General features: G+C 36.3%; 1 protein-coding gene across 5 annotated transcripts in view; it reads left to right on the top strand.

The window, feature by feature from the left end:
* The window catches only part of TPK1 (thiamin pyrophosphokinase 1), a 336,815-nt gene that overhangs the window by 57,064 nt on the left and 255,801 nt on the right, over window positions 1-23,950 (top strand). The window lies entirely within an intron of this gene.

Genomic DNA, 23,950 nt, shown 5'->3' with positions numbered 1-23,950 from the left:
TGTATGTTTATCCTGAGTATTCAACAAGTATTTGTTCCAGTGTAAATATTTTTGGCACCAGTGACAGCAAAAAGCATCCACAAGCCTCCCTCATTCTGGCATTCAGTAATTAGGTATCTGCAGGGTGACTGGATTTGCAACATTAAAACAGAAGACATGTTGCCAATATATTAGAATCTCTAGGGATTCTGAAAAATATAGTTAAAAATGGAATAGTTTCACAAAATTAAACTCCTGTGAGGTTTCATGTCAAAAATAGGTTCTATTGGGCTTCCCTGGTGGCGCAGTGGTTGAGAGTCCACCTGCCGATGCAGGGGACGTGGGTTCGTGCCCTGGTCTGGGAAGATCCCACATGCCGCGGAGCGGCTGGGCCCGTGAGCCATGGCCGCTGAGCCTGCGCATCCAGAGCCTGTGCTCCACAACGGGAGAGGCCACAACAGTGAGAGGCCCGCGTACCGCAAAAAAACCCAAAAAAACAAAACAAAAAATAGGTTCTATTAACTCTTTTATATTATTCTTTGATTTTTATGGAATGAACTCAAAGTGATGTTAAATAGCATTTGCTGTTTTGAACCTCTGCTCTTCTTTAATGAAATCTTGAGATTTTTTTTCAAAGGGATCCTTCTGCTATGTTATCAATGTGAGTTTTGGGTCAAATGATAGGCAGAAGAACTTGATTTGTGATATACTGAAGCATATTCCTGATACTGTCTCATCAGCCCAGAATTCTTTAGTTATTCTCATCATTAAGGTTGTGTGTCTTAGAGTGCAAATGTATTATGTTAATAAGCTCACATCTGGACAAAGGTAGTTGTGATACTAGAGGGAATAAATCAATATACATGATTTTGTGAAAAGAATTTTTCTTATCCAGTAGGATCATGATGAAAACTCTTGGTATTCTAAACTTAGCCATCTTTAAGTTAGGTAATGTAAACTTTGACATTATAGTTGTGTACTAACATTGCCCTCACAGACAATTACTTAAGTATTATCTTTCATAGCACTTACTACTCATTTACTTGTAATTAGGTAGTTATTTGGGTACCATAGTCCAAAAGGTCTTTTTTGTCACTTTATCTCTATTACCTAGTTCTGTGTCTGGTGCATAATTGCTTAGTAATTACAAGGAATAAAAGAATTTAATATGGTTGATATTGCGATTAAATACCAGAGCAAACTGCTTAGGCACATCTTTTCTACCTGAACTCATTACATCAGGTTTTATAATCATTTTAGGAGAGTGTGTGAGCAACTGTGTTTTACTGCAAACATTAGAAATAGACAAAATATTCATTGATAGGAACTGTTGGAAACCTTGGATAATGAAAACCACATCTTAAGCCTTATATTTTGGGGAGTTAATGGTCCTATTTTGCACGTAGTGTGAAATGATGTAGATTTTTGAGCTGATTGAAGTTCTTCATCTCATTAGTTTTTCTGCAGTGAATTTGATCTGAAAAAGTCTCAGGCCTGACATTCACCCGCTAATCATTTGATTTGCATAAAAAAATGAACACTTGGTTAGTATGTATCAATATACATGAAGAGAAGTAAAGGTATCTAAAGTGTCTTGTGTACTGAAATGGTTAGATAATTCTCATTTCCAAAATAACTTTCCTTTAGGTTATTGAAATGTTAAATTCTTTCATATATGCCTCTAGGATAATTCTTGGCATTTTGGAGCCATGAACCATTTTAAAAATCAGATCTGTTAACAAAGACTAAGGAATAGGTTTTTTGTGAGTCTCATAACAGAGGCTGTGGGTTTATGTTTGTGCTGCTGCTCTTCCAAGTAAAGGCAATGAAACAGGGCAACTCTGAGCTTGAGTTGTTGCTTTTCACAACAGAGAGAGCCCCAGAAAAAAGCAGCATCATGGGTTTGGGAGGGAAGTCAGCATTGTGGTTTGGGATTTCATTTCAGCAAGTAAGTCATGGCTGGGGGCTGCCGTGCTGTTGCTGTCGAGCTCATATGTACAACATTTTCTGTAACTTCTGTGGATGTGAAGATTTGGCAGGAGCAGAAATTAAGGGGTGGAAGCTGGACTGCTAGACTAAAATACAGAAAAATTTGAAGGCTGATACACAATATAAGTCTCTTATATAAAATCTATATTTTACCTTTAACCTATAGGCCAAGGGCTTCTGTTGAGTGGGTATTTCCTGAGATTCGTTTCAGGGGAAAGACTACTCTGAAGGTTTTAATTTCTTCCTGCAATGTTTAAGTGGCATGTTATAAAGTCTACTTAAAATGACTAAAGGAGGGATTCAAGGGAGATTAAGATTATAAAAGTTTTTGAGTGTGTTTTCCCTTTAGTGCATCGTGAAGTTTTAATGATTTTCTTGGTCACAAGCCTTGGAATAATAGCCCTACGTGTCTAGCGTTTTGTACTCTGGGTTTAATCTGGGGACATAAAGTAAGTATTTGGTAGGTAGGTAGATAAAACAACAGAAGTATAGTTAGTGAGTATAGATAAAATGACAGAAATATAGATAGTATCTCACTAACTTTCTGTAGCGATCAGAGATTATTGGCCTTTGTGACTATTGGCCTCAGATTTCTTAACCTCTTTTTTTTGTGGAGGGGAGGAGGAAAGGGCACAGTCATGAACTGTCTATAAAAGACTGAAATGTACACCCTTTTTAGCAATATGCAGTGAGTCATAAAAGAAAGCGTATTTCTTTAAATTGTGTAATTCCACTTCTAGGAATTCATCCTGAGTGGAGGGTGGGGGGAAACAACCAAAGACGTAACCAAAGGTTTACAAGCAAGAAACTCAACATTATTAATGATGGGAGAAAACTGGAAATAACCTAAATATCCAGCAGAAAGGGTGTGACAAAATACAGCATGGAATATCCATCATAAGGAATCTTAACACAAACCTCCAAAACTGCATTTCTGAAATTGGTTGTGTTTTTTTATCAATTAATTAATTAATTAATTTTTAAAATTTAATTTTTTTTTATACAGCAGGTTCTTATTAGTCATCCATTTTATACACATCAGTGTATACGTGTCAATCCCAATCTCCCAGTTCATCACACCACCACCCCCACACCCTCTGCTTTCCCCTCTTGGTGTCCATACTTTTGTTCTCTACATCTGTGTCTCAACTTCTGCCCCACAAACTGGTTCATCTGTACCATTTTTCTAGGTTCCACATATATGTGTTAATATACGATATTTGTTTTTCTCTTTCTGACTTACTTCACTCTGTATGACAGTCTCTAGATGCATCCATGTCTCTACAAATGACCCAATTTCATTCCTTTTTATGGCTGAGTAATATTCCATTGTATGCATGTACCACATCTTCTTTATCCATTCACCTGTCAATGGGCATTTAGGTTGCTTCCATGTCCTGGCTATTGTAAATAGTGCTGCAGTGAACATTGGGGTGCATGCGTGTTTTTGAATTATGGTTTTCTCTGGGTATATGCCCAGTAGTGGGAGGGCTGTGTCATATGGTAATTCTATTTTTAGTTTTCTAAGGAACCTCCATACTGTTCTCCATAGTGGCTGTATCAATTTAATTCCCACCAACAGTGTAAGAGTTTCCCCTTTTCTCCATACCCTCTCCAGCATTTGTTGTTTATAGATTTTCTGATGATACCCATTCTAACTGGTGTGAGGTGATACCTCATTGTAGTTTTGATTTGCATTTCTCTAATAATTTGTGATGTTGAGCAGCTTTTCATGTGCTTCTTGGCCATCTGTATGTCTTCTTTGCAGAGATGTCTATTTAGGTCTTCTGCCCATTTTTGGATTGGGTTGTTTGTGTTTTTAATACTGAGCTGCAAGAGCTGTTTATATATTTTGGAGATTAATCCTTTGTCAGATGATTCGTGTGCAAATATTTTCTCCCATTCTGAGGATTGTCTTTTCGTCTTATTTATGGTTTCCTTTACTGTGCAAAAGCTTTTAAGTTTCATTAGGTCCCATTTGTTTATTTTTGTTTTTATTTCCATTACTCTAGGAGGTGGATCAAAAAAGATCTTGCTGTGATTTATGTCAAAGAGTGTTCTTCTTATGTTTTCCTCTAAGAGTTGTATAGTGTCCGGTCTTACATTTAGGTCTCAAATCCATTTTGAGTTTATTTTTGTGTTAGGGAGTGTTCTAATTTCATTCTTTTACATGTAGCTGTCCAGTTTTCCCATCACCACTTATTGAAGAGACTGTCTTTTCTCCATTGTGTATCCTCGCCTCCTTTGTTGTTGATCATAGGTGCGAGGGTTTATCTCTGGGCTTTTTATTTTATTCCGTTGCTCTATATTTCTGTTTTTGTGCCAGTACCATATTATCTTGATTACTGTAGCTTTGTAGTATAGTCTGAAGTCAGGGATCCTGATTCTTCCAGCTCGATTTCTTTTCCTCAAGACTGCTATGGCTGTTCGGGGTCTTTTGTGTTTCCATACAAATTGTGAAATTTTTTGTTCTAGTTCCGTAAAAGATGCCATTGGTAATTTGATAAGGATTGCATTGAGTCTGTAGATTGCTTTGGGTAGTATAGTCATTTTCACAATATTGATTCTTCCAATCCAAGAACATGGTATATCTCTCCATCTGTTGGTATTATCTTTAATTTCTTTCATTAGTGTCTCATAGTTTTCTACATACAGGTCTTTTGTCTCCCTAGGTAGGTTTATTCCTAGGTATTTTATTCTTTTTGTTGCAATAGTAAATGGGAGTGTTTCCTTAATTGCTCTTTCAGATTTTTCATCCTTAGTGTATAGGAATGCAAGAGATTCTGTGCATTAATTTTGCATCCTGCAACTTTACCAAATTCATTGATTAGCTCTAGTAGTTTTCTGGTGGCATCTTTAGGATTCTCTATGTATAGTATCATGTCATCTGCAAACAGTGACAGTTTTACTTCTTCTTTTCCCATTTGTATTCCTTTTATTTCTTTTTCTTCTCTGATTGCTGTGGCTAAAACTTCCAAAACTATGTTGAATAATAGTGGTGAGAGTGGACATCCTTGTCTTTTTCCTGATCTTAGAGGAAATGCTTTCTGTTTTTCACCATTGAGAATGATGTTTGCTGTGGGTTGTCATATATTGCCTTTATTATGTTGAGATAGGTTCCCTCTATGCCCACTTTCTGGAGAGTTTTTATCATAAATCGGTGTTGAATTTGTCAAAAGCTTTTTCTGCATCTATTGAGATGATCATATGGTTTTTATTCTTGAATTTGTTACTACGGGGTATCACATTGATTGATTTGTGTATATTGAAGAATCCTTGAATCACTGGGATAAATCCCACTTGACCATGGTGTATGATCCTGTTAATGTGTTGTTGGATTCTGTTTACTAGTATTTTGTTGAGGATTTTTGCATCTCTATTCATCAGTGATATTAGTCTGTAATTTTCTTTTTTTTGTAGTATCTTTGTCTGGTTTTGGTATCAGGGTGATGGTGGCCTCATAGAATGAGTTTGGGAGTTTTCCTTCCTCTGCAGTTTTTTTGAGGAGTTTGAGAAGGATGGATGTTAACTGTTCTCTAAGTGTTTGATAGAATTTACCGGTGAAGCCACCTGGTCCTGGACTTTTGTTTGTTGGAAGATTTTTAACCACAGTTTCAATTTCATTACTTGTGATGGTGTTCATATTTTCTATTTCTTCCTGGTTCAGTCTTGGAAGTTTATACCTTTCTAAGAATTTGTCCATTTCTTCCAGGTTGTCCATTTTATTGGCATAGAGTTGCTAGTATTCTCTTAGGATGCTTTGTATTTCTGCGGTGTCTGTTGTAACTTCTCCTTTTTCATTTCTAATTTTATTGATTTGAGTCCTGTCCCTCTTTTTCTTGATGAGTCTGGCTAATGGTCTATCAATTTTGTTTATCTTCTCAAGGAACCAGCTTTTAGTTTTATTGATCTTTGCTGTTTTCTTCTTTGTTTCTATTTCATTTATTTCTGCTCTGATCTTTATGATTTCTTTCCTTCTGCTAACTTTGGGTTTTGTTTGTTCTTCTTTCTCTAGTTCCTTTAGGTGTAAGGTTAGATTGTTTATTTGAGATTTTTCTTGTTTCTTGAGGTAGGCTTGTATAGCTATAACCTTCCCTCTTAGTACTGCTTTTGCTGCATCCCATAGGTTTTGTTTTTGTTTTTTTGTTTGTTTGTTTGTTTTGCGGTACACGGGCCTCTCACTGTTGTGGCCTCTCCTGTTTGCGGAGCACAGGCTCTGGGCGTGCAGGCTCAGCGGCCATGGGTCACGGGCCCAGCCATTCCGCGGCATGTGGGATCTTCCCGGACTGGGGCACGAACCCATGTCCCCTGCATCGGCAGGCGGACTCTGAACCACTGCACCACCAGGGAAGCCCCATCCCATAGGTTTTGGATCGTCATGTTTTCATTGTCATTTGTTTCTAGGTATTTTTTGATTTCCTCTTTGATTTCTTCAGTGATCTCTTGGTTATTTCGTAACGTAATGTTTAGCCTCCATGTGTTGGTGTTTTATGTTTTTTTCCCTGTAATTCATTTCTAATCTCTTAGTGTTGTGGTCAGAAAAGATGCTTGATTATGATTTCAGTTTTCTTAAATTTACTGAGGCTTGATTTGTGACCCATGATGTGATATATCCTGGAGAATGTTCTGTGCGCACTTGAGAATAAAGCGTAATGTGCTGTTTTTAGATGGAATGTCCTATAAATATCAATTAAATCTATCTGGTCTATTGTGTCGTTTAAAGCTTGTGTGTTGTTATTAATTTTCTGTTTGGATGATCTGTCCATTGGTGTAAGTGAGGTTTTAAAGTCCCCCACTATTGTTGTGTTACTGTCGATTTCCTCTTTTATAGCTGTTAGCAGTTGCCTTATGTATTGAGGTGCTCCTGTGTCGGGTGCATATATATTTATAGTTGTTATATCTTCTTCTTGGGTTGATTCGTTGATCATTATGTAGTGTCCTTCCTTGTCTCTTGTAACAATCTTTATTTTAATGTCTATTTTATCTATTTTATCTGATATGAGAATTGCTACTCCAGCTTTCTTTTGATTTCCATTTGTATGGAATATCTTTTTCCATCCCCTCACTTTCAGTCTGTATGTGTCTGAAGTGGGTCTCTTGTAGACAGCATATGTATGGGTCCTGTTGTTGTATCCATTCAGCAAGACTGTGTCTTTTTTTTTTTTTTTGCGGTACGGGGTCTTCTCACTGTTGTGGCCTCTCTCGATTATCAGATTATGTCAGTATCAGGTGTTTATCTATGGTCTCACACCTTTTTCCCCTAATAAGGAATTACTTTCCTTCACTTGATTTCTTTCTTTTATTTCCCTGGTAACCAATCTTAAGACCATATCAAGGTATGGGCAACATACTCTGTTCATTTTGGATGAAGCTTAAGTCATGAAATATTTGACCAATCTGGTAGGTCTTACAGTTTAAAGGGAGGTACCTGTGGCATTTCATGAATTGAAATATAAGCAAGCTCTTTGATTTGATAATATCATTGTTTCCCTTTCTGTTCTGTTTGTGACTGATACCTGTTGTGGCCTTTCTGTGCCAGACATTGGGCTTGAAGCTGGAGACAGAACTGCGGGCTCTGGGTTGTGGTTGGAATGGAGAGATGGCGGGGGGTGTGTGGTGGGGGGGGGAGGGGGAGGGGGTGGGGGGGAGGTGGGGGGGAGGGGGAGGGGGTGGGGGGAGGTGGGGGGGAGGGGGCGGGGGGTGGGGAGGGGGAGGTGGGGGGTGGGGTGGGGAGGGGGAGGTGGGGGGTGGGGTGGGGGTGGGGTGGGTGGGAGAGACACAGGTGCAACCTGTTCTTGAAGGCAGCATCTTCATCAAGAGCCACAAGGCCTCAGATGGAACTTGATCTATCCCTGCTTCTCAACAGCTGTGAAATTATTGTAGCATTTGATTTAATTGCATCTACTTTGCTCAGTCTGTATGCTTTTCTGTCTTTAAACAAAAACACCTTAGCTGAGTAAAGCATTTGTTAACAAAATCGTGACTTACTCTGCTAATTATACTGATACTGTGCTAGTGATTAGTATTGCCATCAGATTTGTTTTAAGGTGAAGTGGAAATCTGCTATAAAGCACTTTGTTGTACTGACCCTTTCCTTCATAAATTATGCACCCCAGGACTCTGTATGCCTCTTTTCCCCTGATTATTTGAAGTTTAAGGTCAAACCAAAGTTAAGAAATTTATATTAAGTTTTCCTCTTCCTTTGCTCTTCTACTATACCATTTCTCTATTCTGTGGGACTTTCTTACCTCACTTCTGGTGTCCGTTTTGTTTATTCTCATTGAAATAAGAGAAATTGGATACTTGTCCTTTTTATGTGTAGATTGGTTGAATTGGTTGGTAGCTTTAATAAACTTGGTATCAGTAGCTATTTTATTCCTATTGTATGTATTTGTATCCATTATCCCTGTTAGAGGAATTTCAAGGGAAACATACTTTTTGATAATCACCTTGAAATTTTCAAAATCATCATAAGGTTATTCCTAAAGCTGACTCTGAAAGGGCTAGTCCTAGTCTATCTTTTTTTTTTTAAGAGTGTGTTTCTAATATAGTTTTTATCTATGGCCTCATCTTCCATAACTACCCCATCCTATGTATTTAGTGATGGATATACTAGAACTGCCGCCTTATTTTGTGCCTGAAATAGATTTTTACTTATTCATCTTACAAACTTCAACTCATCCTTAAATGTCCAACTCAAATGCCACCTCTTATGTACAAAGCCTTCCTTAGCGTGCCCAGGTAGAGATTTTCTCCCTAGTATTTGTACTTTGTTTCTTTTACTTATATCACCTGATCGCTCCTTGAGAATAAGCTTCTTGGGCTTCCCTGGTGGCGCGGTGGTTGAGGGTCCGCCTGACAATGCAGGGGATACGGGTTCGTGCCACAGTCCGGGAAGATCCCACATGCCGCGGAGTGGCTGGGCCCCTGAGCCATGGCCGCTGAGCCTGCGCGTCCGGAGCCTGTGCTCCGCAACAGGAGAGGCCACAGCGGTGAGAGGCCCGCATACCGCAAAAAAAAGAGAATAAGCTTCTTGAAGAAGGATAGAGAGTGTTTAGCTGATGGTGTTTTCCTCCTGGTTCCTGTGACACTAGCCTGGGGGCAGCTATTGTAGGTCATCCTAGCAATTGCTGAAGGTCAGTGTCTGTCTTTGGTGTTTTCTAGATACTGGAAGTCCTCTTGCCCAGGTTTGAACCAGTTAGCGGGCAACAGATGGGTGCAGGTGCACGCTCTCCCTCCCCCTCCCCAGATTCCTCTTTGGTTTTCAGCCTAGGTTGGGTCCCTTTTCAACTTCGTCTAAATTGGAGCTCTCTCAATCATTTTTTTCCCTCTGCTTTAAGACTCCCAGATGCTTACTTTGTATTTTCTAGTATAACCAATCAGAACTGCTATTTTCATTAATCTCATCTTCTTTCCTCATAGCTCATGTGCAAGAATGTATTCCTTTTTTGCCTTTTTGGTTTTATGTCTTTGACAGTTGAAGTGCTAACAAATGTGTCATTGGAATATATCCCCTTTGTCCATTAAGGTATTATGGTAAGGTATATCTTTTATTATAGAGAAGAATATTATGCAATTAAGCAATACCCTTATCTTCTGACATTAGTTTCTAAAGAGATTTATCATATATTTTTACTGTAATGCTTATAATGCTCCTTTCTTTAAAATAATTTCTTTGTAAGAACAGTAGGTTAACCTTATTTTTGAGAATATAAATGCTTCAGTTTTTCGATGGATTTTAATCTTTAATTATAGAATATGTGTGCATTGTAAAAATTTAAAACATCACTTTTTATAATGAAAAAGTGTCAGTCCCCATTAACTATTTAATATTTCCTTCACTATTTATTTTATGCTTGCAATTTTTTCTTTTTCATTATTGCCCATGAAATGATTTTTATATGTATTTTTAACCATCTATTAGGGTAACAGATGAAATGCTATGACTGCATAGGAAAATGACCCAAAACTAGTGATTGCCGGGCCATGTGACCCTGTGTCCTTTATGGCAGTTAGTGTAGACATTTGGACTGCTTGTTTTACTCTGTTTTTTTCCTGCTCTTTAGATCTGTGTCCTAACTGGTATGTCGGTTTTTAATGTAACTAGAAAATGGCTTCAAGTCAGTATGGCTACTTACGTTTATGCGTATATATATTTTTAACTCATTCATTTATTTACTTACATTTGCTCCATGTTTAATTTACACACACACACTTGCTGACGTTAAGCCCAGTGAAGTGAGCCTGACGTGTGGTTAGTTAGAAGAGTATAAGCACATTATTAATAGTTATCCTTGCTAGGGAGGCTGAGTAGTACCTTTGTAGTGAGGTATCCTTACTGAAATAAAGTAAAAGTGAAAAAAAACAAAGAAAAGAAATAAGAACAAAACACAAACCCGAAGAATTCTATCTCTGCACGAAGCTGATAGTGGAATACTACTCAAACCTAGATAAAAGTAAAGCATCACCTTTGGGTTAACTGTCCAGAAGGGAATTCAGCACTTTGCCTTTCGTAAAGTGATGGTGTTCAGCTCTTTAGAAGGTGTCCTGTCATTCTCCCAATCAAAGTATTCGGGTCTTAGGTGGCCTTCCCTGAAATGCAGATGTTGTCATGTTCAACAGTGATTCCCAGAAATTTGTTATGGAGACATAAAGGCGCTCCATGATGGCTTTTCTCCATTTTTGTTATATAGAGCTTATTCAGCTGGTTTGAAGGACTTCTGAGAGAGCAGGCTTTGAGAAGCAATCAGAGAAACATGGTGTGACTTACCTCCATTTCCCCCACGCTGTGTAGTGTATTTTACCCTTAAGAATCTGCAAACATTTATTTTTACCCCACCCTGCTTTAAAGTTTGATGTCTAAAGACCGTTATGTGTTAGATAAATATTAGTGTTCCTATGTGTGTTAATTTTTTGTCCCACCTTGCTTAGTGACTTCTCCTTTGTAATAGGTTGTTTGAAGGCAAGCTGCATCTGAAAGTTTATTTATTTTTAAGATCATGCTATTTAATTGAATATAGATGAGTTAAAGAACATTTCCACTGGTTAATATTTGTGTACGATTAAAAATAACTCGAAATTTTTTGTAGTGGTAGTCTTTGGGGGAAGCTGAGCCTCTCTGAGCCTTTAGTTTCACAGTAATAGCTGCTTGGAGTCTTTCGAAAGAAGTTGCCATTGGGAAGCAGAAAAGAGTAAGGGTGTGATATCCTCTTCACTACTTCACTGGGAGACAGACGTTTGGCTGAGAGAAACTCTGATCTACATTCTTTCTGTGTCTAGAGTTTACTGGCAATGTTTGGAACAAACTGAAAGGAATACCATAGGGGGAAACCATAGGGCAAAACACTTGTTTAAGCTAGTAGGAAAGGAACTGTAGGGGGAGGAAATATTCTAATTTTGAACGTATTCAATAGAACTGAACAGTGTGAACTGTTAGATACATATAATGGCAGAATCTCTATGAAAGTGAAATAGTGATACCTTCTAATAAGGCTTCCTTGTTATCTAAATAGTTATCATGAATTTAGCTTTTAAGGATTTGCTGGTTATGGCTACCTGGATAGGTAGAATATCATGTGCATTTTTGTCATTTAAATGCATCCAAGCAAAGATCCAGCTGATACTTTAGGTGGGAAAATGCTAGGCTTTAGGGTATCCAAATTTTAGTTAGGATGATCTGGGAGGCACCTGTTCTAGTGATGAGTAGATTAGTCATTAGACTTAAGAATCCTGTAACCTTGAGGCTTATCACAGTTTACTGAACTACCAAATTGACACTATTTATGTCATTTTCTGTTCTTAGTGTTTCACAGAACTTATGCTTTGAGCACATTTAAGTGAACATTAAGCCAAAGATCTGATGAGCAATTTGCATACTTGGTTCAGGTCCGTTAAGCACAACAGTTATGTACAAGCTGTAGTCCCTGTAAATAAGGCTGGCAGAAAAGATCTATCCCATTCATACGAAAACATTTGGGGACTACCAAAAGTTATTTAAATAGATGACAGTTTCATGTATTAGTGGCACAGAACAAAGCACATTTTGTCTGATGCGAGGCTAGAGACATAATCTACTACTCTCATCCCCAAGATGATGGCCCATTTCTACTGAATTAAATCTTTCATCATTCTGGGTAGTATAATATAAATGTTATATTAAGGACCTCAGTGTTACTTTATTTCTTAGGATTCACTCTTAGACCATTGTGTTGGTGGTGTTTTGTTTCAGTAACTACAATATCACAGGGCATTTAGGGAATTGATACCAAAACTTCAAGTACTTTATATTTGAAATGCATTTTATAAATATCCTGCTATACATCCTAATTTCATGGTGCTTTGTATGAACTGTTGTACTTGATATTTAAAAAAGAAAAGTCATTATAAAATATCAAGTTTCACAGCATAGCACTTTCTAATATGTTTACTGAGAGGCAAAAAGATTCCATGATTTTCTTTTTTAATCCATATTTTTTCACATTGTCAATGTCAAGCAATGTACAAGGCCCATAATATCAGTGAGAAAGACACAAGCACTGTTATTATTGTGCTTACAATCTAGTGTTTGATGTATCCAGTCTCACTGTATACATCATAATATTCTTGGCAAACTAAAATGTATTATCATTATGGACTGAACTGTCTCCACCCCTCCATCATATGTTGCAGCTCCAACCCCTAATGTGACAGTATTTGGAGATAATATCTTTAAAGAGGTAATTAAAGTTAAATGAGGTCTTTGGGTAGGGTCAATAGAGGACTAGTGTCCTTATAAGAAAAGGAAGAGTTACCAGGGCTGGAGCTCACAGAGAACGGGTCACATGAGGACGCAGTGAGAAGGGCACCATCTGTAAGCCAAGGAGAGGGCTCAGGAGAAACCAACCCTGCTGATACCTTGTTCTTGGACTTCTAGTCTACATAACTGTGGGAAAATAAATTTCTGTTAAGTCACCCTAACTGTGGTATATGCTTTGAAAGTCCTAGCACACTGATACAATTATATATAAGGCTTCTTGGCAAGTTGAGAATTGTTCAACTCTCTTCTCTTTAGAAGATGATTGATCTCAAAGGTCCTTCTTCTTTACAAGTCTGGTGCCAGGTATTCTCTAGGCAGTCTTGCTCTTACCTTAGTATGTTGTAGCTCTAATCAATTGTTGGTAGTAGCATTGAACTTCCCTTGGTCCCCCTTTGTTTACAGAAGACATTTCACTGACTTCAGAGAAACAGTGGAAACACCCTACATACTAGATATTAACTTGATGAGCATAATCAGAATTTGAAAAATCAGTTTTGGACACCTTAAACAGATACAGGAAAAGGTATGACCAAATAGATTAAAGCGCAAATTTCAATAACTCAATTGTCTATGATTATCTCGGACACTGATTTATTGCCCTTTATACAGATGAGAAGAATTTGCTTTTCTTGTAAAACATCAATTAGAGAGATGCATTGCATTGCTTTGGGACCATTCTCAACTTCATTCCGGATGTTCTGTAGGTCATTTCACATAACGGGCAATCTTAAATGGAAATCTTCCCTCTTCCCTCATAGGATGTGTCCTGTTTGCAGCACCTTGGCCTGCTCTTGGCACTAGACTTGTTCACTCACCAGTAAATAACAAATCCCACCCCTGATTCTCAATGAAACTGTCCTTACTAGGTAAGATCACCTAGGGATTGGAGGCTCTTTTAGATGAGGTGGCAGTAGCTTTGAAACAAGATATAAATGTGTTTCTAAAGAAAGAAAGGTTGTTTTTGTGCATACTGTTTTGTTTGTTTTTACACTTTTGTGTTTCTAACTTGGCAACAGACATACAGTTCTTCAAAATATTTAAGATAAGTTCCTTTCTTTTGAATATCTACATCAGAAAAATACCTTACCTTTTTTTCCACTCAACATCTGTCATGTTAATACAAATATATATATATGTGTAAACACTTCGGTGGTTTTTATGAAGTGAGTGGACTCATTGAATTAACTTTATTGGAAAAAATATTCACCAGACTATCCAAGGGTGGGGAATGAAGTGGGTTAGTGAAATCAGCCAAGATAGACTCACAAAACCAAATATCTTTTAGAAGTTACCAGCCTCTCTCCCTCCCTCCCTCCCTCCCTCCCTCCCTCCCTCCCTCCCTCCCTCCCTTCCTTCCTTCCTTCCTTCCCAACTTAAATAGTGAAAAGGGGAAAAATACCAATGATGGTTGTTATTTCCTCCCCAATAAGTCATAAGTGAATGACTGTAAGAATTTAGCATTATGAGATATTTTATTTAAAATTCTTTCATCGTGTAGTTGGAATTTATCTTTTCTATATGTAAGTGGTCAATGTGTGAAACACATTCCAAAGTAATAGAAGTTAATGGAAAATAATATAATCTTCCAGAATATTTGTTTTTGAAATTATAATTCTGCCCTTAAGGTAAAATTGTTCTGTAATTTTATTTTGAAGATCAAAGTGCCAAAAAATGGAACCTCCCCTCCTGTGTTCCATTACTACCTTTAAGAACACTGTTATTTTGACTTTCTCAGTAACGTGATATGTCTTTGGGATTTTTTGGGCGTTCAAAAGAGGAGATGGTAGAGGATAGATAATGTGCAGTGCATTTTTTCAATTGTCAGCAAGTTTTGGTTATGTTAAAAATAGATTGGTAATGCTGTGTTTAGAATGTACTTATCATTACCAGACTGTATCATTCACTAGCTAAATATTTATGCAATGTATAATTTATCACTAGTTACAAATCCAAGCCAGTCCTTTTGTTTTATGCTTATTTTATACATCTTATTTATAGTGATGCATTTTATAATTTCAGTCCTTTTTCTGGGGTTTCACTGGCAGTTTAATCATGATTCACAGCATTGTGCATCCTTTATATTCAATAGCATATAGAACATTGCAGGAATAACAAAAGGGGCATTATCTTTGTACTGGCTGGAAATAGGCTGGGTTTTTCATCTTAGAGGAAAAAAGCTAAATATAAGCCGAAATTTGTAGGAGTACAGATGTAAATGTACATAGAAAGCAAGTTTAGGGATCTTGAGAAATATAAATATGCCAGCCTAAGCCACTATACATTTATTTAACACAGTAGACTTAATTGCATATGGCTTATCCATGTCCATATGCTTAAGTTCACCAGATTCTCTTTTGCTTTGATTATGTAGGCAGAACTATTAGTTTGCTTTTTCTTTACTTTTTCATTTTTTTAATCTCAATTATTACTGAATCAAAGATGTCCTTGAGAAAATATATTTTAATTCAGAACATTCAGTAGGCCTCTAAGGACTATCTTCCAAAACTCTTTCTGGCTGAATAAAATACCATCTCGCATTGTTGGAAATGAGATAGGGGTATCGTCATAGTGTTGCAAATAGAACAGTGTTTCTAGATTTTATGGGACATTTTTAGCAGAGGCCTCAGTAATAACTTCCGTTCCATTTGTGCCTTTTTATAACTTCTTACATAACAAAGCAAAAAATATGTTAATGTTAGCAATTAGTCTAACATGGGTATTTTTTTCTAATGATAATGGAATTGTAAGCGTGCTTTAATAAACTCTTAATATTTTCTTGGAGAGGTGAATTATTATTCTTCTCACAGTATAAACACAGATCGAGATAGATCTCTTTCTGGCTTTTAAAGAAGCAGCAGTCCTCTCCACAGGAGAAAGATAAGTAGAAAGCAAATGTAAACTTTTTTTTTCTTTTGTAAATAGAAAATAATATTTCCATACTTAACAACATTAAAAGCTGTGTATGCATTACTCTACATATGTTTAGTTAAATGTGGTGTAGAAATGGTTTGGAGGTTTTACTTGTAGGAAATGATTTTTATATTCTGTCTGTGACATCAGTTAACTTTCCATAAGCATGCAACCATGAACTGTTGTAGCTAAGTAGAATCCTGAGGCCTTTCACATCTCTTTCGTTCATTCAGTTTAACCAAAAATTGAGGGTGAGATATGAACTTTTAAGTTTTATTCTTTATTACACACAATTGGCATTCAAGTTTCTGGAAGGAAGATTGAGCAATGCAGTCCCTTACTCCTTGTTTAAAAATAAAACAAAACACTTGTAGGTATAGTGAGTTTTGATTAACTGTATATCTCAGCAAACTGGACAATTTTTCTGCTAGACTTACTTTTAGAAGTTACAAACCATAAATGTCAAACTTCCAATCAGTATGAAAACAACTTGGTAAAGATTCCATCCATCCTCTTATATTTATTCCATCTCTGCACTGTGAAACTAATGAGACTTCTTATTTTGAGTGCTGACCTTGGTACTTGGAGATCTTTTGCCATTGAAGTGGGTTTCAGTTGTATTTACTGTATGGTGCTCATTATGTCAGGAACATTCACTAATTATTTTATATGATGATTTTTAATCTTTGTTAAGCACTTGTTGGAACAAACTGGAAGTGGATATTTCTATTGCATTTCAACTTTAGAATCAATGTAGAATTTACTTTTGCCTACCAGTGAGCATTTTGTTTCCCTTTTTAACAATTTTATGTCATCATGCTATTGTTGGTGGTGTCTTTCTTATTTTTGAACACTGAACTGATAATAATTTCACCTGCCTTTTATGTTCAGTTTGGAATCAAAATTAAAAGACAATTTATTGTGGTACATGGATAGTGTCACTTCAGTAAATTTAAGTGGTGTCTTTTACTTCTAGTAAAAATTGTTAGTAGTTAATTGAACTTTTTCTTTCAGTTTTATGGATGATACCATCATAGTTCTGAAACTTATTTTAAGGCAAACTGTTAGTAAATATGTCAACAAAATAAACGAGGAAAAATTAGAGATAAATAACAAGTTATTTACAATCATGGAATGAAAAAATTGTAAAATTGAGTGAGCTTAGAAATATATGTAGAAGAATATTTATTTCTGAACTTTTTGTTATTACCTGTACTCTATTTTCTTTCTTGTGTGTATCCAGGGAGCCCTAGGATGACATCTGATTGATGTTTGGTTCATAAAACTAGGAGGTTATTATACTTGATTGATTAATTGGGTGCTGTCCTTATCTTTAGTTCATTTGACCTTTCCAAATAGCATATTTTCAGCTTTGGTATCATAAATAAAAGTGAGAGGAAACATTTCTCCAAAACAAGCTAATAGATATTTACCACTTACTTTCATCTTCTTATAATATGGTAGAGGTATGTTTTTGTTTTTCATTAACTTATGAAATTCTGATCCACTTCTTCAAATTTGCATGATTCTTATCCATTTTTATTTACTACCCTTGTTATTTGGAATGATTAAGATCATACTTTGGCACCTTGGATGATATAATAGAGGATGATGGTACTTTTAATTTTTTAAACTATTGGAAACTTTCTTAAACAAACTAATAACTGTTAATACTACTGAAGGAAGTTAAAGAGTTGGAAAATATATTTTTACCCATGAATATTTAGAAAATAAGTCTGTAGATAACCAGTATGGTGAAGGGAAAAATACAAATATTTCTCAGTATGCCAAAACAACAACAAAAGCAAAAAATCCTACATCTGGATGGGTTAGAGAACATTTTCCAATGTCAAAAATTCTTTTATTTCTTCTTTTCTTAGGGAAATGGCATCTTTCCTGAACAGATTTTATAAGGCTGAATGAACTACTGTTCCTTTGAGGTTTGGGAGATAAGCATTATATAGTAGCAAATAAAGCGAGAGGACCTTTCATGGGATTTAAATTCATTAGCATAGCAGGGACAGCAATCATAAGAAAGAATTGGGTTTTCGTTTTTAAATGAATTAATTTTTAAAATTTAAGTATAGTTGATTTAAACTGTTTTGTTAGTTTCAGGTGTACAGCAAAGTGATTCAGTTATACATACTATATATCTATATTTTTCAGATTCTTTTCCATTATAGGTTATTACAAAATATTGTATAGATTTCCCTGTGCTATACAGTAGGTCCTTGTTGGTTATTTAGTTTATGCATAGTAGTGTATATACATTAATCAAGAATCAGGTTTTAAGTGGACACTTTCATGTCAGAGATGGAAACTGTTTCTTCCTTCAGTTTTTTTCTGCTTCACCTCCTTCCCTACCTATAGTCAGTGTATAAAGCAGGACTTTTTAGCTGTGTGTTACCTTCTCCCCATCCACTCCCCAAATTTGCTTTATAACTGCTTGCAGAACAGCTGTAGATGATTTTAATTAAGCAGCATGGACGTTTTTCATGGGGGACTACATTTAATAGAACTGTTTGAGCTGTTAACGTTCAATAGTGGATCGTCTTTGGCTTCTACCTCTCTTGTCAGTGCTTGGTCGGCACCTTGCACTGTGTTGAATAGAATCTCTGTTACTCGCCCCTCTGCCTGTCTGCTTGCCTTCCTTTCTATCAGCCTGCCAGTCTGTGCCAATTTGTTTACCGTTACTTCATGCCCTACGTTTCCCATTTGAGGAAAATTAGTCTGATGTCAGCTGGCTGTTTCACCTGACCTCCCCATTTTTTGGTAGGCACATAAACCTACTCAGTTTTTAGTTTTTTAGACTTCCAAGATATCCACAGAACATTATTATGTTGCCTTCTGAGTCCTTGATAACATGAGAGTTCTGCATATTCTATGCCAAGGAAAATTATCCTTGGAGAGTACACAATATTTCAAAGAATTTAAAAAGTAGAAAGCACATGAAGTCTTCATTTTATAATACTTTGTATTTCTGGTTACCTTCCATGCAATGAAAGTGGTTAAGTTAATATTATTTGTGTTGGTAAAGTTGTCACAGAACTGTTGCTTTTTACGTTGAAACAGCTTATTCCAAATACTATTTGGACAGTTCATATATGTTGCTTCCAGGTGGCAGTAGTATGTCATGTCTGTGTAGCATGAACAGTATCTTTCCTAATCTAGTAAAACTTCCACAGTATAAGTCATGTTTTCCATATGTTAATATCCAGCATCTTAGTAAAAATTACACTTAGCGTTAAGGAGTGAGTTCAAAGCTGATATTTTTCAGGAGATACTTAACAAAAATAGTAAAACATTTTGTTTTAAAGGACCCTACCAAGAAACTGAAAAGACAGTCCACAGAATGGGAGGAAGTATTTGCCAATCATATATCTGATAAGAGACTTGTGTATAGAATATATAAAGAACTCTTACAACTCAATAAGAAGATATATGACCCAATTAAAACATGTGCAAAGGATCTGAGTAGACACTTTTCCAATGAAGGTAGACAAATGGCCAACATGTACATGAAAAGATGCTTTACATCATTAACCGTTAGGGAAATGCAAATCAAAATACAGTGAGGTACCACTTTATACTCACCAAGATGGCTGGAATCAAAAAGGTAAAGTGTTAACGAGGATGTGGAGAAATCAGAGCTCTCATATGCTGTTGGTGGGAATGTAAGATGGTGCGGTGACTTTAGAAGACAGTTGGTCGCTTCATTAAATGGTTAAATATGGAGTTACCATTTGACCCAACAGTTCCACTCGTAGGTATATTCCCAAGAGAAATGAAAACGTAATGTCCACACAAAACTTGTATATGAATGTTCATAGCACCGTTACACATAATAGCCAAAAGGTAGAAATGGTCCTGAAGTTCATTAACAGATGAATGGATAAACAAAGGGCTGTATGTCCATACAAGAGAAACTTGTTCAGGTCATAAAAAGGAATAAAATACGGAAACATTCTACAACATGGATGAACCTTAAAAACATCTGTCTAAATGAGAGAATCAAGACACAGAAGATCACATAGTTATATGGTTCCATTCATATCAGATGTCTGGAACAGGTAAATCTACAGAACTAGAATATATTAGTGGATGAGGGATGGGGAGTTAGGGGAGAATTACTAAAGATATGGGGTTTCTTTTTAGGGTGATGAAAATATTCTAAAATTGATTGTGGTCATGGCTGAACAATTCTCTGAATGTTCTAAAACCATTGAATTCTTTAAATGTGTTAATTTTATGGTATGGAAATTATCTCTGTAAGCTGTTACAAAAATAATAGACATTGGGCTTCCCTGGTGGCGCAGTGGTTGAGAGTCCGCCTGCCGACGCAGGGGACACGGGTTTGTGCCCTGGTCCGGGAAGATCCCACATACCACAGAGCGGCTGGGCCCGTGAGCCATGGCTGCTGAGCCTGTGCGTCCGGAGCCTGTGCTCCGCAACGGGAGAGGCCGCAACAGTGAGAGGCCCGTGTACAGCAAAAAAAAAAAACAGACATTAAGGTACATTTAGTGTCTTCTAATCTTTATTATCCTAATAAATTTTAATATTTGTCTTGATTAGTATGTTTACTTTCCTTATGAGCTTTCATTAATACCAAAATTTGCCTGATACTCTGTTCTTAATTTTACATATATTCATGTAGTTTAGGCCAGTGGTTCTCAAATTGAGCCTGTGCCAGAAGACCTGGAGGACCTCACCCTTAGCATTTTGGATTCAGCAGGTCTGGAGCAGGGCTCAAGAATTTGCCTTTCTAACAGTTTTTAACAAGAATGCCTCTGGTCTGGTTTGAGAATTAGTGCTTTAGGTCTTAAAACATCATGTTTTTTTAGCACATTTATTAGCTCCTGAGCTAATGGCCTTGGTAGATGTAAATTTTAGCTCTGCGTGATCTCCCAGTCTGCTCTTCTCATATCGCATCTCTCTTTTATCAGCGAGAACATAGCCTTTTAGTATTATATTTGGTTTCCTTTTGTGACCATGTCTCTCCTTTTTTCTGCATAATGGGCTGGATGTTTGAGTGAAAGATTGTTTTTACCATCCAACTTTTTGATCTTGGTTTTCTTTAACACTTGTAGCTACGATTTTCTTTGCACATGTACCTCAGAAAGTTCAGAAACTTTGTTAATGCTACACAAAACAAAATATTTTGAACAGAAAAAAAATAAAGCTGATTTCTTTATGAAGCGATATACTTAAGAAGCGAGACACAAATGTCAGTTATCATTTTTTGCTGTACTTCATTGTTCTGAGTACTTATTTTAATTCCCAAGGAGTGACTTTAATTTGTTTTAATTAGAACACTCTTGTCTGAAATATTTTTACTAGGTAAGCTTTAGGTGGAAGAGTGTGACAAGCATTCATTATTAGCATTAAAGTCTTAATGAAGGAAACTGCTTTCTGAGGATATTAATTTTCTTGATTTAAAGCAAGCAAACAAAACATTTTCTGAAAGGGAAATCTCCTCAGGATTCTGTCACCATAAAGTCCTTAAGCCTCTTGTCCCATGTTGGGAATTAGTGATGGTTCAACATTCTTATCAAACTAATAAGTGAGATGGGGGTCTGGCAGATGGCTGGGATTACAGAGACGACAGACAAGACCCTTTCCTGGAAGGGCTTTACAATCTGGTGTAGTATGTGTCGTCAATCAGTGAGGATTTACTTAGCATCTGAGATTTACCAGTATTGTGTACAGTGCCCGAAGGGGATCTGAGAGGCATACAGGGAAGGCCCTGCCCTTGAGACGTTTTTATCCTGTATTGAGATGAGACCCCACACAAGAAGTAACCACCTTTGTGCACGTGGTGTATCATGCGGTGGTGGCTGTGCATGCCATCGGAATTCAGAAAGGGACTTTGGGATTGAGCTGGAGATTGCTGTGGATGCACACACACACCAGGAGTTCACTGAAAACTGCTGCAGGCAACAACGCCATCTCTGATGATAAATTGCGAGGAGATCAAAAGTGATGTTTCAAAAAAGAAAAAAGAAAACAGCTAGGACATAGAATTCTTTATTTTATGAGCTGATGTGGAAGGGAGCAGCTGTTGTCTGTCAAACTGAGGAGTCCTGATGAATGCTGGCCCGGTTAGTGCCCTTCTCTTGCCTCCTGTATTGTTAGAGAACATTTTATACCAGGCTTTGGCTGGCACCACAGTTTGGGGAACCTTCTGGAAGAGCAGAGAATCCTAGAAGCCGAAAAACAGGCGGCTGTTTAGAATGTTTTACAATGTTGGAATAGGTAATGCACGAGGGTTAAGAATTCCACCTTAGGAACAAAGGTAGAAATAGAATGAAAAAGTTATATATATAATATGCTGAAAATATAGTAATATAGAGAATATTAGAAGCAACTTAATACCTTGGGCTTATCTGCTACATCTCAGTGTTAGAACATTCTCAGGTTATAATGACCTCCGAAAACTCTGTTTCTAATATCTGTTCTGAGTCAAAGAATTGCATTGTCTCTCCTTTATATAATGGTAACAGTAACATGAGGAATGCTATGTACCACAGGTGGGCATTATCTGCTAAAACTCTTTGAATTTAACATAAAAATTCCTTTTGCATTATAGGTGTTCCATGTATGCATATTGAATTGAAGTTAATTTATTTTTGATTATTTTATTTCAGTGAAATTAATCTTGCTTGGGCCTTGTGACTTCTAATTCATGAAAACATGCTCCCTTGATTTAGCCAGATTTTTAAGTTGAGCCAATATGTTTGCTAAAGTGAATTAGTTAGGAATTTATTAATACGATGGATTTGTACATAATATATATTTGTATTTTTTTACCTTATTCCAAAAATGATTTAGTAAGGAAACTTGAATCAACTTAAATTTAACCAACTTTCCAACTCTGCTGATGAAAGATGTGTAAAATGTTTTTCTTATTCATAAATGACTGTGTAATAATATTGGACTCTTAAATTGTGTGTGGAAATGTTTCCAAATGTATAAACGACTTAAATGTAAAAAATAAAAAACAATAAAAATCTTTAAAGACAATCAATTACAATATATGTTAATGTAGAATTAAGGAAAGTCCATTTCAACTAGGATTGGAAACCCAGAGGTTTAAAAAGTAGGCATGTTTGATTATATAAAAAATCAGTAAATTTTCTGTAGCAGAAAATATTAAACAGTGTTAAAAGAAAAACAACAGTGGATTTGGGAAAAAACAACAGATTAGGAATAATAAGTATAAACACATGATAGATAAAAGGTTTTATCTATAAGAAGTCTTATATATAGATAAAAAGAGCCAAATTAACCAAAAAAAAAATTTACTGAGAATGAAAATAGGCACTTTAGAGAAGAACTAATTCAAATAAACCTCAAACATATGAAAAGATGCCCAAATTGATGGTAGTTGGGAAAAGAATGTTAACATCATGAGATACCATTTTATACCTATTAGAGTAACAACTACTGCTGTTGGAGACATAGGAAACGGGATATTGTTAGCAGAGATGGAACTATTTTATCTTTTTCTTGGAAAGTAACCTGGCAACTTCTATTGGCATAAAAAAATACGTGTCTCTTCAATTCTGCAATTCCAACTACTGTGACTATCCCATAGAAATATGAACTACATATGTGAAAAATATGTATATGTATATATACACGGTGACACGTATTTATGGACATTTATTGCAGCATTCCTAATAGAGGCGGAAAACTGGAAAACAAAGTAAGTGCCTATCCATAGTTGAATAGTATATATTATGGTATACCTGTGTCATAGAATATTATGCCATTTGAAAAAAAGACCTAGAGCTTTGCTCATTGCCTTGGAAATTCAATGAGGTATTATTGAGGGAGAAGAAAAACAAGATGCAGAAAAGTTCCAATTATATTATCCTATTTTTATAAATCAAAGTAAAAAAAAAGTCCATATATGCATATTTGAGAGTGTATGTGAAACTTGATGTCTGTATATAAACATGGAGAAGCATGGTCCTAGTATGTTTCTTGGAGAGTGGTTAGGGGAAGGGTATCCAGTGATATTTATGAGCATAGAGAAAAGAGAAGGAGACAGCAAGCAAAAAATGAAAGTATAAAAGTAGCGTAAATAAAAGCATTTATGATATGAACAGATTTCTATGTGTAAGTTTTGAAACATTTATATAAATTGTATACATGTATTCAAAAATAAAATTTTTAAAAGTTGAGAACAATATGAAAAGGAGAGCTGATATGTGTGGAAAGGAATTGAACATAGACATCTCCTTGGGCTAGAAGTTGTGGGCAGAACCGCAGTGA

The sequence above is a fragment of the Pseudorca crassidens genome, chromosome 8 (assembly GCF_039906515.1).
Source record: "Pseudorca crassidens isolate mPseCra1 chromosome 8, mPseCra1.hap1, whole genome shotgun sequence".
Lineage (NCBI taxonomy): Eukaryota > Metazoa > Chordata > Mammalia > Artiodactyla > Delphinidae > Pseudorca > Pseudorca crassidens.
Note: the sequence above shows the minus strand (reverse complement) of the source record. Positions and strands in the feature narration are given on the sequence as shown.